Source organism: Homalodisca vitripennis, chromosome 1, assembly GCF_021130785.1.
Source record: "Homalodisca vitripennis isolate AUS2020 chromosome 1, UT_GWSS_2.1, whole genome shotgun sequence".
NCBI classification, from domain to species: domain Eukaryota; kingdom Metazoa; phylum Arthropoda; class Insecta; order Hemiptera; family Cicadellidae; genus Homalodisca; species Homalodisca vitripennis.
The window spans coordinates 250,556,527-250,573,717 of NC_060207.1; positions in this window are offsets into that span (position 1 = coordinate 250,556,527).

Genomic DNA, 17,191 nt, shown 5'->3' on the forward strand with positions numbered 1-17,191 from the left:
CTATACACCCTGTAATTGAAGAAACCAAGTTCAACATTGCTTATATCCCCTGTAAGGTTGGTCTCCACCAATACAATCACATCATATACGGAATGGCTAAGAGATTGGCGCAGGGTTACAAGTCTAGATCTCAGTACATTGACGTTTTGAAAAAACACACTGATTTTCTTTTGACCGTTGGAGTCTAAGCGTTTTTTTGATTTCAACTTGGAAATAGAGGGAACTCCATTAATATATCTTATAGTCAGGTCATTCTCGCCAGCATTCCTCCTCGGTTCAAGGTCTGCTCTGAGTTTCTGAAGATGATTTCGCTCTTTAACTGTGCGATCTCTAGACATGCTGATTCCACCATCACCATTTGCATATTTGTCAGAGTAACGTTTGGCAAAAATTCTAGCTTGGTCAGCATTAGGGAAAATGACTTTTATCGGCCTGGAATTATTTTTCTTATTTACTCCAATTCTAAAGAATTTAATAGATTCGAGGTTAGCTTCCTGGTAAACTTCAGACAAAAGCTGTTTATTTTGCTGTTTGTCGTGTTTTCTTTTAGATTCAGTGTTTGATTGGGAGCTTTCAGCAATACCGTAAAGAATTAAATTACACAGACGTTTATTACGATCATTGATCTCCACCAGGGTTTCCTCAAAACCACTACCGTCAGCCAGTATTGCATAGACTCTACTCTCAATATCGGAGACTCTGTGTTCAAGACGCTCAATACGAGACTCAAGTTGTTCAAATTTGTCATGGATAGCCTTGACATCATCCTGGATAAGTTTAACATTTTCCGGTAAATCGTTGAGGCGGTCAACTTTGGCTGAAAGGTCGTCGATCTTTTGAGCAAGTGCTGAAAGAATTGTATTCAAACTAGACACAGATGGAGCGGTAACACAATCCACGCGTGTACAACACCATTTAAGTGAATTATCGCTTGCAATCTTCAGATACTCAGTCTTAGAAATCCCAACGCAAGTACGACGAAACCACCGATCACAGGGGCCATCACATTGGAGTCCTTCATCGGTATTTATAACTTTTTACAACAAGGAACGCATGTTGACTTCGATTCCGAATCCATATTTGTAGATATTGTTTAAATCAGAGCTACTCAGTTCACCCCGAGTAAACAATCAACTCGAATTAACAGCCAGATGAATTGATCGGAGTAGAAGAGTCTCTTATAGTACAGCTTGTAGAAGCAGAGTGGATGGTAGATTATCCAGAAGGCTGTGGCAAAAAAAAGTTTCGCAGATTACTCTATGAATGACGTATAGCAATGACCAAAGACAGGTGTTATTGACAGATGACAACAGTAATGAAGTTTAGTAATTTATGCTGCATCATGTTAGTTGGTTTGTGGGGTTGAAGAAGTTAACGGCTCGTCAGGAAGAATTTCGGGTTGGCGTGAATAAAACAAATATCCACACTGAACTCACGAAAAGTCATGATCACAAAAACCACCGGCAAAGATTAGTAAACCACAGAATAACAGTAAACACGGAGCACAAATATCAACAAGCTTTTAAATCAGCCATCTTGAGTTTTGTTTTTTATTTATTTGTATATTTTGGTCTTGGCAACAAGGGAGCTATATAATTAATTCGAATCAGAAAAGATTTATTTAATCATAACAATTGCAAAACTTTACAACAGATTTAATATTAAAATAATAAAATAAATTAAATATTAGTACATATATAAAATGTTTGGTTAACAAGAATTAAGTTATATTTTAAAGGAATGATGAATTTTGAATCGGTCCAAAATCATTTTTTTTTTATATTTCATCTTATGTTTTTCATGTAATGTTTCATAGGTGTCAAGTTCTTCTTGTTTATGGACTTGTTTTAATAATATGAAGTGTTTAAAGGTGTGATTTGTTTCAGATCCATGTTTGGCAATAGCTGATTTTTCCGTATTTATAATATCTTTCGAGTTCCTTAAAACTTGTTTTCATACTTCTTTTTTTCTGGCCAATGCAAATCCTATCTCAATCTTTACAGTTACTTTTGCAAATGCCACTTTTATTTTCATCTAAAATTTTATCTTTTGGATTTCCAATCAGGTTATTTATATTATAAATTATAAAATTTACAACAGAGTTATCTAATACTCTTCATAATGAGCACTGAAATAATAGGTACCTGATGTATCCATACACGATGCAGGACGCAATCATATGTGCTTTTACTAAGTAAAGAGAGGACTTCACCTCTGAAAAATGAGTGTGAAGCCGCGATTAACAGTTTTTATTACATTTAATATGATTTAAAAAAAGAGTGTAAGTTATCTGGCAACTAGAAATGGGTTTAAAATGCATGAATACAAAAATAAAATAGAATTAAATATTTGTATGAATAGAGATTTATGTTTTAGCCGCTTACATTCAACAGTAATATAAAGATAGATAATATTACGTAGAGTGTAACTCAGATATAAGGTACAATGCACTGCAAGTTCGTTTTTGTTGTATAAATTCCTATGTACTACAACCATAGTTGAAATAGCCACACTGCAAAAACAAGCTATTACCGTTTAAAGAAATAGCAGTTGGGACAGTGTTATTCCACATTCTTGTAATAACTGTTTTACTTTTATATAGTCACAGAAACTTTGTTAAATGCCAAAGCATTACAACAGAACATTAATGCACGAACTAGTTTTGCTTTAGTAATAAACCAGACTCCTAAAAACAGATTTAAATACAAATACAACTATAAATGATATTAAAATCTAAACCTAATTTTAAATACGTTTTAACTAAAATGAAAGCGATTTATGAGAAGCCTGAGTCCTGAGGTTGGATTAAATGACAGCACGTAAGATTTGAAGTATATTGCCATGAAAAAATGTCATGTGATTTTATTCTGTTGGTTTACAAATAAATGTATTACATTATTTTCCTGTTGGTATTCCGTTACCCAGTGTAAACGTGTTCAAAAAAGCTCAGCCAAATCATATGGACAGACCATCTACCATGCACAGTAATATTCATTTATTTATTTACTTCCAACGTTCAAAAGACAAATTCAATTTCAACATAATTTCATGTAGAAGATGACTATATTAAATTAGTTATAAAGGGTCAAGTCAAACATGCAACTGGACTTTAATACTAATACACGATAACATAACAATAAATATAAACTAAATCATTTATAACCAAAAACAATATAGTAACAACGATAAATAGAATTCATATAATTTGTAATAAATATTAACGTAAGTAGTAACAAAATAAAATCTATATAATTTAAAATAAGTATTAACAGTAGGAATTAAGATAATAAAGCCTACATAATTTAGTAATAAATATTAACAATAGTAGTAATAACAATAAATGAAAATATAGTTGTTTGTAATAAGTACTGAAGACGGTGATAAACAAGCGATATATATTTAAACTGATAAATGAGCACATTAAAAGATACTAATACAAACAGATTTATTACGGAACAACAAGAACGAAGTGGCAAAAATAAGAGAGCAAGAAGGAACACCAAATCAATGCAGTAATTTCCAGTCTAACAACTTCTTTTTGAAGGTTTCCTCGCTCGTGCAGAAAAGATCAATGTCGTCCTACATGATGTTGGCCAACAATTGGAGGCGAGGAAAAGTGCTATGAAACAACTAATGTTTCGAGTACTGATGTCTAGCGAACAGATGGGTTTGGTGCAGGTGTCGAGAATTGCGGAGATCCAACTTTAGAAGTAGATCCGGGGCATCAATGTTTGAATTAATCATCTTCCTCAGGAACAGTAAGTCAATGATTATTCGTCTCGTATGAAGTGGCATCAAGTTCAACTGAAGTTGAAGATCAAGGATAGGAGCAGTGCGGTAGTCGAAACCCAGAAGCACACCAACCAAACGGATGAAATGCATTTGAACGTTATCGAGTCCATCAATCTCTCCAATCAGGTAAGAGTTTCAAACAGGTGAAGAAAACTCAAATAAAGGTCTGACTAGATGAATGAAGAGAATCCTCAAAGCATGAATAGAGAACATGTTGCGGCTGTTCCTTATAATGAAATATAGGGCATAGTTAGCCCTCTTCCAAATATATTTAATGTGCTCTTGAGGAATTAACTTTGGAGAAAGCATGAAAACAAGGACCGTTATCATCAGAGAACGTGACAGGGGTTGATCATCAAGCATGTAAGGGAAGATGATAAATGTGCTGGATCTGGAGAAAGGCATCACAGAGCATTTGGAAATATTTAATGTCATGCCATTATCATAACACCACTTCATCAACAAATCAATACTGTTCTGCAATGCTTGGCAATTGTTCAAGTTTTTTAATGTTCTGAAGAAATTCGCATCATCGGTGAAGAGTAAAACTTTTGATCCCTGATTGTGCTGGACCAAGTCATTGATACATATAGAAAAGAGAACAGGGCCCAATAGCGATCCCTGGGGTACACCTGATATAGCAGAGAAAGGCTTCGACAAACAGCCAGCAACTGAAGATAACGATCCTGGAGGTAACTCTTCAGCCACATCAAGAGGCATCCACCAATCCAATAGCTTCGAGCTTAGCCACCAGGTGTTCATGGCTTACACGATCAAAAGCTTTGTAGAAGTCTGTGTATATGGAGTCCACCTGATGTGATTCAGAAAAGGCAGGGAGAATGTGATCCTGGAAGGTCAGTAGGTTGGTAGTGGTCGAACATCCCCTCATAAAACTATATTTTTCAGTACAGATAACACTCTTTCAAAGATCTTGGCAACTTGTGGGACTGAATCACTACCGGGTGATAATTTTTGACATCAGCGGGAGATCCAGACTAGAAGATAGGTGTTACGTAACCCAACTTGAGATTATAGGGGGAGATGTCGGCAGCCATGAGCTGGTTGAAGTATACGGTAAATGAGGAGATAAGACGCTACTGCAGTATTTCAGAATCATTGAATAAATCTCGTCAGGACAAGCTACCTTGTTCACATCCAGTGTATTCAGCTCCTCTTCGACTTCTACAGAGCTTACATAGCAGAAAGAGATCGAGGTACATGCTTTAAGATCGTATCTTGGTGGAGATGAAGATGGAAGCTTATATGCAGAAGAAAAAACTTGGAGAACATTTTAGAGATGTTTTAAGGCTTTACAGCAAATTCCTGGTCGAGCTGGATTCTGGAAGGCAGTGATGAAGTCTTCTTACAAGAATTGAAATAACTCCAGAAGACGCAAATATTACTTTACAGAGATGATTCAATGGATTGAATATATGCTGAATAGTATTTCCTCGTTAGTCTGCCACGTGCCGCACGAAGACCACAAAATCTATGGTAAAGACGGTCGTCAAGACTCTGCTTGTAGCGCTTATGAAGCAGCTTTTTTCTAATGATCATGGATTTGAGCTCCGGGGAGAACCAAATAGGAAAGGCTCGTTTACCAACCTATCTTGATGGACATGCGCTCCTGATAGTGCAGATAAAAGCATGGGTGCATGGGTTCAGAGCAAAATTCTGATAAGACGTCTTGGACAGAAAAATTGTTATCCAACACAGGATAGTTAAGCCGTTGAACCCATTCAAACACATGGGCATGACCACATTTCCTTAAATTGGGATCAAATGCACTAAAACTGAGATTTTCTGAAGGATTGACATCCAGGTCCATCTCCAGAGCAGGAGGGTGGCATTCTGCGGTAAGGAGAGGGTCTGTGGCATTGGGGACGTACGTACAGAAGAAAAGACTAGGTCCAAAAGGACACCACGATCATTGTACATATTATTGTACTGCTTTAGGTCGAGAACATTTACAACATCATAGATACATTGAGCTTACGTGTTTAGGTGAGTAAAGTGATTGGACCAGTCTACATTCGGTAAGTTAAAATCTCTAATAATCAACAACGGATCTATGTACTGCACTGCAAGTGACAACTCCTCTAAAATAGAAAAAAATTCAATGTATTGGGTAGAGCATTGATTAGGAGGCAGGTAGACAACACCTAGGACAAGGATAGAGATCTTTAGTTTGATAGCTGCAAATACGCACTCAACATAAAGAGAAGAAGGGGAAACTTCCCATGAACCAAACCCGTCCCGTACTGCCACAGTTAATCTACCTTCATTGGTTTTCTGGTTCGACAGAGTAGACCAATCACATCTATATACCCTATAATTGAGGAAACCTAGTTCAGTACTACTTATATCCTTCTTTAAGATTGGTCTCCACTAATAAAACCACATCATATACGGAGTGGCTAAGTGATTGGCGCAGAGTTACTAGTTTAGATCTCAATCCATTAATGTTGGAGCTTATGCGTTATTTTATTTCGACTTGGAGATAGTGTGAACTCTATTGATGTACCTTATAGTAAGGTCATTCTATCCACTATCCTTCCTCGCTTCAAGGTATTCTATAAGCTTCTAAAGATGATTTCGCTCTTTAACTGTGCGATCTCTTGACAAGACAATTCCACCATCATCATTTGCTTAATTATCAGAGAAGCGCTTGGAGAAGATCCGAGCTTGGTCAGCGTTAGGAAAAATGACTTTTATTGGTCGAGAATTATTTTTCTTCCCAACTCAAATTCTAAAAAATTTAATGCTTTCAATATTAGCCTCCTAGTACACTTCAAATAAAAGGTGATGTATTTGTTATTTGTCATGTTTTCTCTTTGACTCGGTGTTTAAGTGGGAACTTTCAGCAACACCGTGAAGATGACATTACATTGACGTTTGTTACGATCGTTGATCTCCATCAGGGTTCCTCAAACTATTAGAGCAGCAAGTCTAGCATCAACACTACCTTCAGTATCAGATACTCTATGTTTAAGACGCTCAATGCCAGGTTCAAGTTGTTCAAATTTGTCGTGGATAGCCTTGACATCTTCCTGGATCCGTTTAACATTTTCCAGTAAATCTTTGAGACGATCGAATTTGGCAGAAAGGTTATCAATCTTTTGAGTAAGTGCTGAAAGAAGCGTATTTAAACTAGACACTGAAGGAGAGGTACTACAATAAAATATAATTTTAAAAAATTAATATTTATTTTCCAACAATTACATTCATGTTTACAAATAAATGAAAAACTTAGGAAGTCACTGACCAAATACAAATAGCAGGTCAGTGTAACAGACACACAATACACAAAATAAACAGTTTATAGCTTGCTCTCACATAAAAAAAACTAAAAGATTAACAGACTGCTTTCCGCGACGTCTGCACAAGACTGCAAAAAAACTACAACCAAAATAAATACATATAGCCGACGTTTATGCAATATAGAGTGACTAGGAACTAATTAGACAATGCAGAGAATAAAAAAAAATTTTGAAAAAAATAAAAATATACAATATTATGTACTAAAATCATAAATAATCTAACAAAACATGTATACACAAATATATTGATTGATTTGCAATCCACGCGTGTGCAAAACTATTTAACTGTGGTATCGCTTGCAATTTTCTCATACTCAGTTCTAGAAATCGCAACGCAAGAACGATGAAACCACCGATCGCAGGGGCTATTACATCAAAGTCCTTCATTCGTATTAATAACATTTTCGCAGCATGCAACACAAGTAGTCTTCATTTTCGAATCCATATTATCAGAATTACGAGTACTTCAATAAGGGTTACGCAGTTCACCCCGATTCGACACCCAACAAAAGTTTGTGGCCAGAAGAGAGTATTTGGATTGAAGAGTTTGTTATAGTGCAGCTTGAAGAATCAGGCTGAGTGGAGAATGATCTAGAAGGCTGTGGCAAAAACAGTGACGCAGATTCCTCTATGCGTGACGTAGAAATCAGTGGCCAATGACAGGTGTTATTGACAGATGACAACGGCAAGTAGTTTGTAATTTAATTCTGAATATTGTTAGTTGGTTTCTGAGGTTGAAGAAATTAATTTGATGTTTGGAAAAATTATGATTTTACGTAGGTGAGACAAATATCTACACTGCACTCACGAAAAGTGGCCATCTCAAAAACCTCAGGTAGGGTACCAGCAGAGGTTAGCAATACACAGGAAAGCTGTTTAAATAGGAGCAGAAGTATCATTAAACTTTCAAATCAACCAACTGTCTTCTGCCAATTTTACGGTTAGAAGAACAAATTTAACTTTCATATAAAAATATAAGTGATTTACAAAAATAAATATCTAAAACGTAACATGACATGAAACATAATAGAAACATAGCCGTGCATTCTAGCCACGGAACTGACATGAAACATTTAAATTAAATACTGTGCAAATTAGGTAAATATTTAACATAATATGCCTACTAGAAATTTATGCACTAAGAGGAAAACACAGTCAAAGCATGGCGACGGATACAATGGATACTGTACCAGAAAATATCGCATTCACATATAATTCAAGTACCCAATCGGGCATATCTTGCCAAAGGACTATTATAATCGAAGTTGGTGGAGTGATACCTGCGACCAAGAAGTCCTCGAGATCTAGTGTTAGCGGAGGGAACTCTAAAGTCAATCTCGGCAAGGAGATCTGGGCACTGCACCTGGCTATTAACAATCTTCCAAAGAAGCAGAACATCAGTCACTTGAAGTGGCCGGGTGAGAGACGGTAGGTGGAGATCTCTGGCGATGTCGTCAATGGGAAAATCCAGGTAGTTATATCCATGTCGGACCCCCAGCCGAATGAATCGGCACTGTAAAGCCTCCAATCTTATCTGGGAGCCGATAGTGTACGGGGACCACACTGACTTGCGTATTCTACGATGGGTCTTACAAGGGAGCAGTACAGAGAGCGAAGAGCAGCCGGACTGTGTATGCCTCTAGAAAAGCTAGAGATGCATCCAAGCATTCGGTTTGATTGATTGCAGACATGATCAAAGTGATGGGAAAACTCTAGACCCTTGTCAAATCGAACGCTCAAGTCTTTATGCTGTTAGATCTTGGAACAAGAGTGTAACTAGAGTGATCTTGGAACTAGCATCATGGAAAACTAATTTTCGGAATTTTAGGAGAATCAGAGTTGTATACAAAAGAGGGTAGGTCATCAATGTATATTAGGAATAACAATGATCCCAATACGAACCCCTGAGGAACATCGTTTTAGCATTTAACTAAAATCTGACCAACACACAGTTGTAGATGGGGAGATTTGAACAAATTGAATCCTGTTTGTCGTATAGGAAGAAAACCAATCAAAATCCTTGCTTCTGAAACCATAATGTTGGACCTTAACAAGAAGAATTTAATTGTGTACAACGTCAAAGGCCCAGCTAAGATCACACAGAAAAGGTTCAATGAACAATCATCGGACTTTAAAGAAGGGTGAGCTTGATCGAGCAAGAAATATACAGCGAGCAATGTTTTGAGATTTGGCCGGAACCCAGATCGATATTCAGACAGAATGTTTTGATATGTAAGAAATTTAAGAAGTGGACGATTGACATATCAAAATATTTTGGAAAAAATTGGAATAGTAGAATTGGCCTACAACAATTAAAAACATGCCGATTTTAAAGGCAGATACCGGTAAGTTTTGAAGTGTGGTGGGAACACCACTCCAGATAGGGATTTATTAAATATGAAAGATAGGTCAGGTGCGAGCTTTTTATTCATAAAGAAGATACGGAAAACAAGTTTTTAGCTGTTTTTTGGGGAATTAATGGTCTTAAGAACATGATAAGTTTCCTTTCCTGACGGGGAATATATTTGCTAAGTCTAAAATTTTTATGTTTCTAGATTTTAAGTGCAGGGTTTATGCTATTGTTAACACGTCAAATTTGTTTATTTTCAGATAAGAAAGTACTAGATGGGACAGTGGCTATTAAAAACCTACAATCTGGGATCTATGCTGCTAGATTAGGCTACTGTACTTCTACATAACCTATTTATAATCTAGTTTACAATTACCAATGTAATTTGTAACAGTGATGCATACAACGCAATCATTGTAATTACACCCATACACACTGGATACCACGTACTACCACTGAAAGGGGCTCCCGGTTGACATTTCCTGGTAAAACAAATGTATTTTCTCGGTAAAACTGTTCCTTAAAATGCCAGCTAGGCCCCGAGTGTGACTGTTTCCAGAGACCGACACAGGGATATTGATTTGCCTCTATTTAAGAGTGTTTTGTCTTAGAGTACCTCCTGAAGACCCTGGACAAGGTCTAGGTATCCGTCTCCGCTGGTTCTTCCGCCTTCTTTTTTATCTACCTAGACTCGTCAGCACTCGAAGCTAGGCGCATAGATTAGGAAACAGAGGATTCTTCTGCAACGACGGCAAAGTCTGCGTCAAGCAGGAGACCACCTCACAGGACTGCCAAAACTTCCTAAGTTTGATGACGTGTTGGAGGCTGGTTTCAAATTCAAAGATACTATCCTTTAACTTGTTACTATTTTTTTCTGTCGAAGCGTCACAGCACTCATCACCGCTAATGTGCAAGAGATGCCCCTCCTTCTCGCCCTCCTCCTTCCTAGCTATAGCAATGAACGAGCTCCTCTGGGGCCATCTGCATGGACTGATCCAACACCTCGGAGAGAAAGAGTGGGGCAGAGTTGAGCAGTACCGACAAATAACGAACATACATACAGCTGATCAGAGCCGACCAGTTTCGACGAACCCGGAACATTTGTCTGATCAGCGACCTCAGTTCGGAGCGGTTAAGTTTTCTATTATCCACTAAGAATTAATGAGTCGTTTTATTTCCCAACATATCTGAAAACATAGAAATTATATAGAACGTATTCTACAATAATGTTTATTCAATTAATTGTATTAATATTGAACTTTTTTTATACATTCAAAGACATGAATATAGCTGACACAAAAAGTCATAATTCCATTATATTTTACATATAGGCTAAAACGACGGCGCAGATACTTTTTATTTCTTTGAAAAACTATTAAAATTAATCAATTCTAATCATTTTTACTGTCGTATGGCAGTTACATGCAGGGAAAATGTCAAATTTCAGTTGAATGCGTCGTCAAAGAATTGTTAATAAGTATTAATAACATATATTAAAATAATTTTAAGAAGTGGCAATCATTAAATAACAAAGTAGAAATGAGATCTAGTGTGGTTCTGTAGACTAGCAAGGTTTAAATTGTAACTTTAGAACTTACATTAATATACCTAATAATATAAAATACTAAATACAAAAATGATTAAAATAAAACAGTAACAATAGCAATATTAACGGCAGAACTTAACAAACAAATAAATTAAAACAACACATAAATAATAAGAATAAAAATTAACGAATAAATTAAGGTTAAAGGAGCCTTAAATTAATGTTAATAGGGAAAAGCAACACATTAATAAGCATAACTGCATATTTTACATATTTTAATATAGAGTTCTTAATTGGTAGTACATTAATTAATAATTACGCTAAAAATGCTGTAATAAAGAGTTACCACAGTAGATGTGTTATGATTTAGAAACTAAGTAGATTAAAACAAAACTTGTGAGAAAATGTTCAAGAAAAACGTAAATATAAAAATATGACAAAAATACATAACATAGCACGTGACATCGTTAATAAATAATTTTTTCTAAATCGATTATAGTAATGTAATTGACAAATTCAGTTTAAGATCATATACGAGGATAAATATGGTTTAAAATTTTAAAAACTACTTTTATGATTGCGTAGAAATATCTATATAATACCTACATATTATGAAAATATTTTAGTCATACTAATCCCATGTGCTATGAATATTAATTACGTAGTAAAATCAAGGTTTTATGAAATAAAAATTGTGCTGCATCCTGCAACATTCACCTTCAAAATGTAATTGAAGTATATGTATGCTGTACCAAACTACTGAAATGTGTTCAACTCATAGTATAAGCTGAAAACACAGTGGTACCTTTTAATAGGTTTGCCAGGTATGGAACTAAATTAAATCCAGAATTGTATGGAGCGAGAACGCTTGGGACTGCTCATTCCACTATTCCAACTCATGGGCTATCTGTAGTTGGCAGAAGGGGCCCCTCCATCCCCACTCTTTCTCTCCGAAGTGTACGATCAGCCTATGCAGGTGACCGACGAGGAGCTCGTGAGCAATGACTGCCCAATAGGGCGTTGGATTTGCTGATGACCACTCCTAGAAAAGGGGGGGGTGTGAGAACTGAATCTGCGGATTTTGCAGTCACCGAGAAGGTCGGTGTTTCTTAGTGTTGACTGGATTTACTAACTTTTCAGCATTCCAAAGTTGATTGGGAGGAAGCGGAGTTGGTAACTCCTCCCGTGAGGAGGTGCTTGGTGTTATACGAGAACCTCATAGAACCCCGGGATGGTTCTTCCACCTTTTGAACATTTTTAATTAAGTAAGCGTCAATGATATCTGATTTTGCTTTAAGACCAGATTCTTACTCCCCCCCCTTTACTGTACCGAAAAGTGAAAGTCAGACCGGTCAACCACAAACGTAACTTACGTTACGCTAAACGGGCAGTCCCGATCAGCGGCGGTCTCGCCAGAGCCCCCCAAAGGTCCCAGTATGGCCCTTTCGGCACTACTACGACTAAAGGAATTTTTGCTGACTGGTTGTGCCGCCAGGTCGTTGCTGGCTAAGCTAACCCGAGCCCTTATACTATCCGGCAGCCTGAGAAGTACAAAATTGTAATCTCATATAACATTCCATCATCATATTGTAGTAATAGTAACAGCCACACACGAATCTTTCTCAGTTTAAACGATATATCAATGTTCTGAAACACAGAGCAATAGAGCAGTGTTAAATTAGTATTTCCGTCCCACTCCAATACCGGTAGCGATACCAATCACAGTTTTACAAAATTGGCTTTCCGGGGAATGCTTTGCTTGCTTACCACCTATGTAAATGATTCCCCCATTAAACTTGTACGAGTTTACTTGAGTCATTGTATTCATTTTAATCAAACAAAATATATTGATTATGTATAAGTTTTTAATTTTTATACCTACTAATAGTATTTAAGAATATATTAATGGAATGTGATGACACGTTTCAAGACAGAGTTATTTCATATGTTTTAAATAACTAATCTGTACACCGTGTACAACAAAAACAAACACATCAAATACATTCTCGTACATGGATTCACGGTTAATGACATTAAAAAAGTACTCCAGATTCAAACATGTTTACACAAACACTTTTCGAAACTGTTGTCTTACAGGCTAAAGGATTCCAATAATATAAATTTGTTATGTTTAATTAAGTAAATTATTCTAAAAAGTATAAGTATAAGTAGAAATCAGGCTATAATTTCTAATAATTATGACAGTAACATTCCAGTAAGTTAAGTAAGTTGTTGGACAAGGTCTGTAAATTGCTTTTCTTGTAGTTGACAGGAAATTGATTATAAAAAGGAATAAATTATTAAATGTGCAATGCATGTATTTCTATTGCGAGTGTAGCAAAATATTCCCACCGTTAAATTGTTTTACACGTAATATATATTATAAGGTGTAAAACTTATACCCAGCTTAAAATAGATAAAACATTTTACCAGAGTTAAATAATTAAATAAAAATATTATATTGACCTTTATTTAACAAACGATTTAAATATCAAAACATTTATTTCATGTTTACAGTCTTTTCCTGCATAACATTTTAACAAATAATGTGTTTAACAAATATACGAGAAATACTTTTTGGATTTCACTACAACGATTGTCTCCTTAAAAGAATGCTAATTGGTACCGGCTTCCTGGGCTGTTAATTGTTTAAAATTGTAGTTCCAGGTCGATAATTTATGCATGTAGTAGCCTCTGATTAGGCCTATCATACGCTGTAACGTTTTCAGAGAAATAGGCAATAAAATAACAACTGTCTCCATATTTTCTCTAACAAAACATGCTATTCTGTATATGACTTACATTATCTTCAGATTAACTAGCATACTAATAACTAGTTCAAGTATATCTCTTCCATGTACTTGTTCCATTAATGTGTCCCAGAATTTGTGTTGTATGTTTATTCTTTTGCTATTATTTTTTCTAAAATATATTTTATTCCAATATTATAGTGTCATGTTAATAATTGTACTTTATTTAATATATGCTTTTATTAAATATTTAAATTTGTTATGAAATCTTATGGAATCATTATTCATTATATGTAATACCAAATAAGCAATACCCTTTGTTAATTAAATTTGAAAGCAGTAAATAATACAATTAAGGAGATGAAAACAATGAAGTTCAAACATTTAGTAAACAAAAAATGGTTTTTCTAAATACGCATTTCATAGCATTCAAACACATATCATTATGTATACATATATATATATATACGTTTATAGTACAAATAATGTTTGCCTTTTCTTAATGATAATAATTATCATTAAGAAAAGGCAAACATTATTTGTACTATAAACGTATATATATATATATATGTATACATAATTATATGTGTTTGAATGCTATGAAATGCGTATTTAGAAAAACCATTTTTTGTTTGCCTTTTCTTAATGATAATTGATGACCGTATAGATTAAATACCCATGGATATATTTATAGCTAAAATTCTCTCTCTGTTCACACATCACGTTAATATGATTTTATATTGTGAATTAAAGTATACTAATATAAGTTACTATTTTGAAACTAGATAATATGCCTAACTGTAGCATTGAAAATAATTTGAATGGTTGGCAACGGTAATATAGTTATTTAATCAGTTTAAATTATTATTAAATATGTAATGCCACAATATTTAAGTGTATTTCTTAGATGTATATCTATCGTAGCATTTATATATATATATATATATATATATATAATAAATAAATAGCTTTTATAGCAGAAATCCTAGAAAGTTATTAAACTTTTTTCAGTTTCTAACCACAGATCTCTAAAATATAACATACCTAAGTTGTAAGCATTACTTCAAATGAATCGTTCAGAAAAATTGCTTTTACATAAAGTGGTGTTAAACACAAGAGATTATAGTTTAAGAAACTAAAACTTAATATAAATTTATTCCACTAATAACTTAAGCATATTATATATATATATTATATATATATATATATATATATTTAATAACACCTCCTTAATAACATGATTATATAAAATATGTTTTAACTATATAAATATATCGTAGGCCTATCATATTATGTTGAGGATTATATTACCTTGTTACATTCATTTGATTAAAGTCAAAATCAACATTCTAATAAATACTACATAATCCCCAAGTAGCCAAATACACATTTATTAATAATCCTTGATATACTACCATTCTTAAACACCTTAAGAAAGAAACTGGATTAGTTTTCTTTGATAGTGTGTTTGTAAACGTTTTCTTGGTTGTCTCAAAAAATATTCTGCAAACATGAATTGACATACACGATTTCTGAAAGACAGCACTCCAAAGATATCTAAAAATGTATTCCCTACGATCAGACTAATGATTGAAATTACTTTGTAAGTAATGTTAATTATAAAATTTACTATAACAATAAACTTTTCTTTTTTCAGGAGCGATTGAGATACTAATATTAAAGGAAGTATCTTTCATAAATATAAGAAAATGTTAAATAATATTACAATTTGTAATAATAAACTTATTTACAAATATTCTATGACTATTCAGTTTAAATTTATGACATAATAAATCATACTACACGATAGAAAGCTTTAGTGATAAGTATAAATAATATAATATAACAATTATTATAACTTGAATGATTGGTGAAGCTCGTCTTATGCAAAAAAGTCAATGCAGGAATTCTCCTTACTAATACAAAATCCAATAATCCACGGCTTGTTGTCTTTTTTATGAATCATATTAGGCTCATGGTGCTCTCCATTAGTACCTAACAACCGTTCTTCTTTTAAACTTTAAATATATATATATATATATATATATATCGTATGGGGGACAAAGGCAGCTATCCATAAATAAGTAAATTAAAAATTACAATTATTAAAAAGTACGTAAGAACAAAGTTCTTGAGTCATAAATTAAAAATAAACTTTTAAATAAAATGGATAAACCCAATACGAGCTTTTAGCATCATAAAGCTTTATCTGGACTACTTTGTGCTGATAGAAAGCTTTGAATCGTGTGTGCTGCTGTTTCCGATACTAAAATCACACAGGATTAATATATGTTCGTTATAAGTTCTTCATGTATGGATTTATTTATATAAAAAATTAATTATTCTATATTATGTTAGTCTAATAAAAGACTAAAATAATAAAATTCGTGAATTTCGTTGTACAGTTTGTATAGAAAAGGGTCCATCTTATTGCTTAGGCAATTACAATTATAGTTTACAGAACACTAATGAAAAAATGGATTTCTCTGACTTAGATATAATTGTACATTTTATATGCCGGTAACTTAAGTAATTGCATTCTTAACCCATTAAACTTTGAGGTAGATAAACAAAATGGTTCTAAATATTGCTTCATGATTTTCCATGTTTTATTATGAAATCATCAGTTATACTTCGAATACAACAATCATATCCAGTATTTGGATATGGTAATTGAATGTCGCTCACTGCAGTACAAGAGAACATTATTACAAGCATTGAGTAGCTTCATCAACATGCAAACCAAACGAACAAAGCAATCCATTCCTGCTGATTTATGGAAGAGTAAAAGGAAATAAAATGTTTTAGGACTGGTAGTAAAGTTGCGCCCAGTTATATACTATCCAAAGTTTACTAAACAACCAGTAGTGCAATTTACGATATCTGTATGAAATGTTGTGTTATAAAAATGGTTTCTTACTTATAAATATGTTATAAAGGGAGTAAGTAACTGCCTACAATATAACACAAAATTGAAAGCTAACAACATGAACGTTAGATCTTCTTGATAGCTTAGATAAATAGCTTAATACTCAGTGTAATATTAAATAGCCTTCTTTACTAGATGAATAGGTCCACTCAATCTGTGATATCTCAACTCCAGAACACCGAGCGAGGATCCCCGTTGAATGTGACCTGATAACTTTGAAATTAGGATCAAGATTAACCTAAAAAACATATAAAGAAGTTGTAATTTTGAAATTAAATAGATTTTTTGGCTAAACCCGAAATATACAAACGTATAACTTTACTAGCAGGTTGGTTTTCACAACAAATCCATACGTAAGATTGATTCGTTTATATATATTAGGCCAATTCCTAATAATATAATTTTCCAATTTTTATGGTGGTTTGTATTGATAGTAAAAATATTGTTATCAATCTGAATTAGTAAAAGTAATCTTCATTATGTTAGCAGGTAATATTTGCTCTC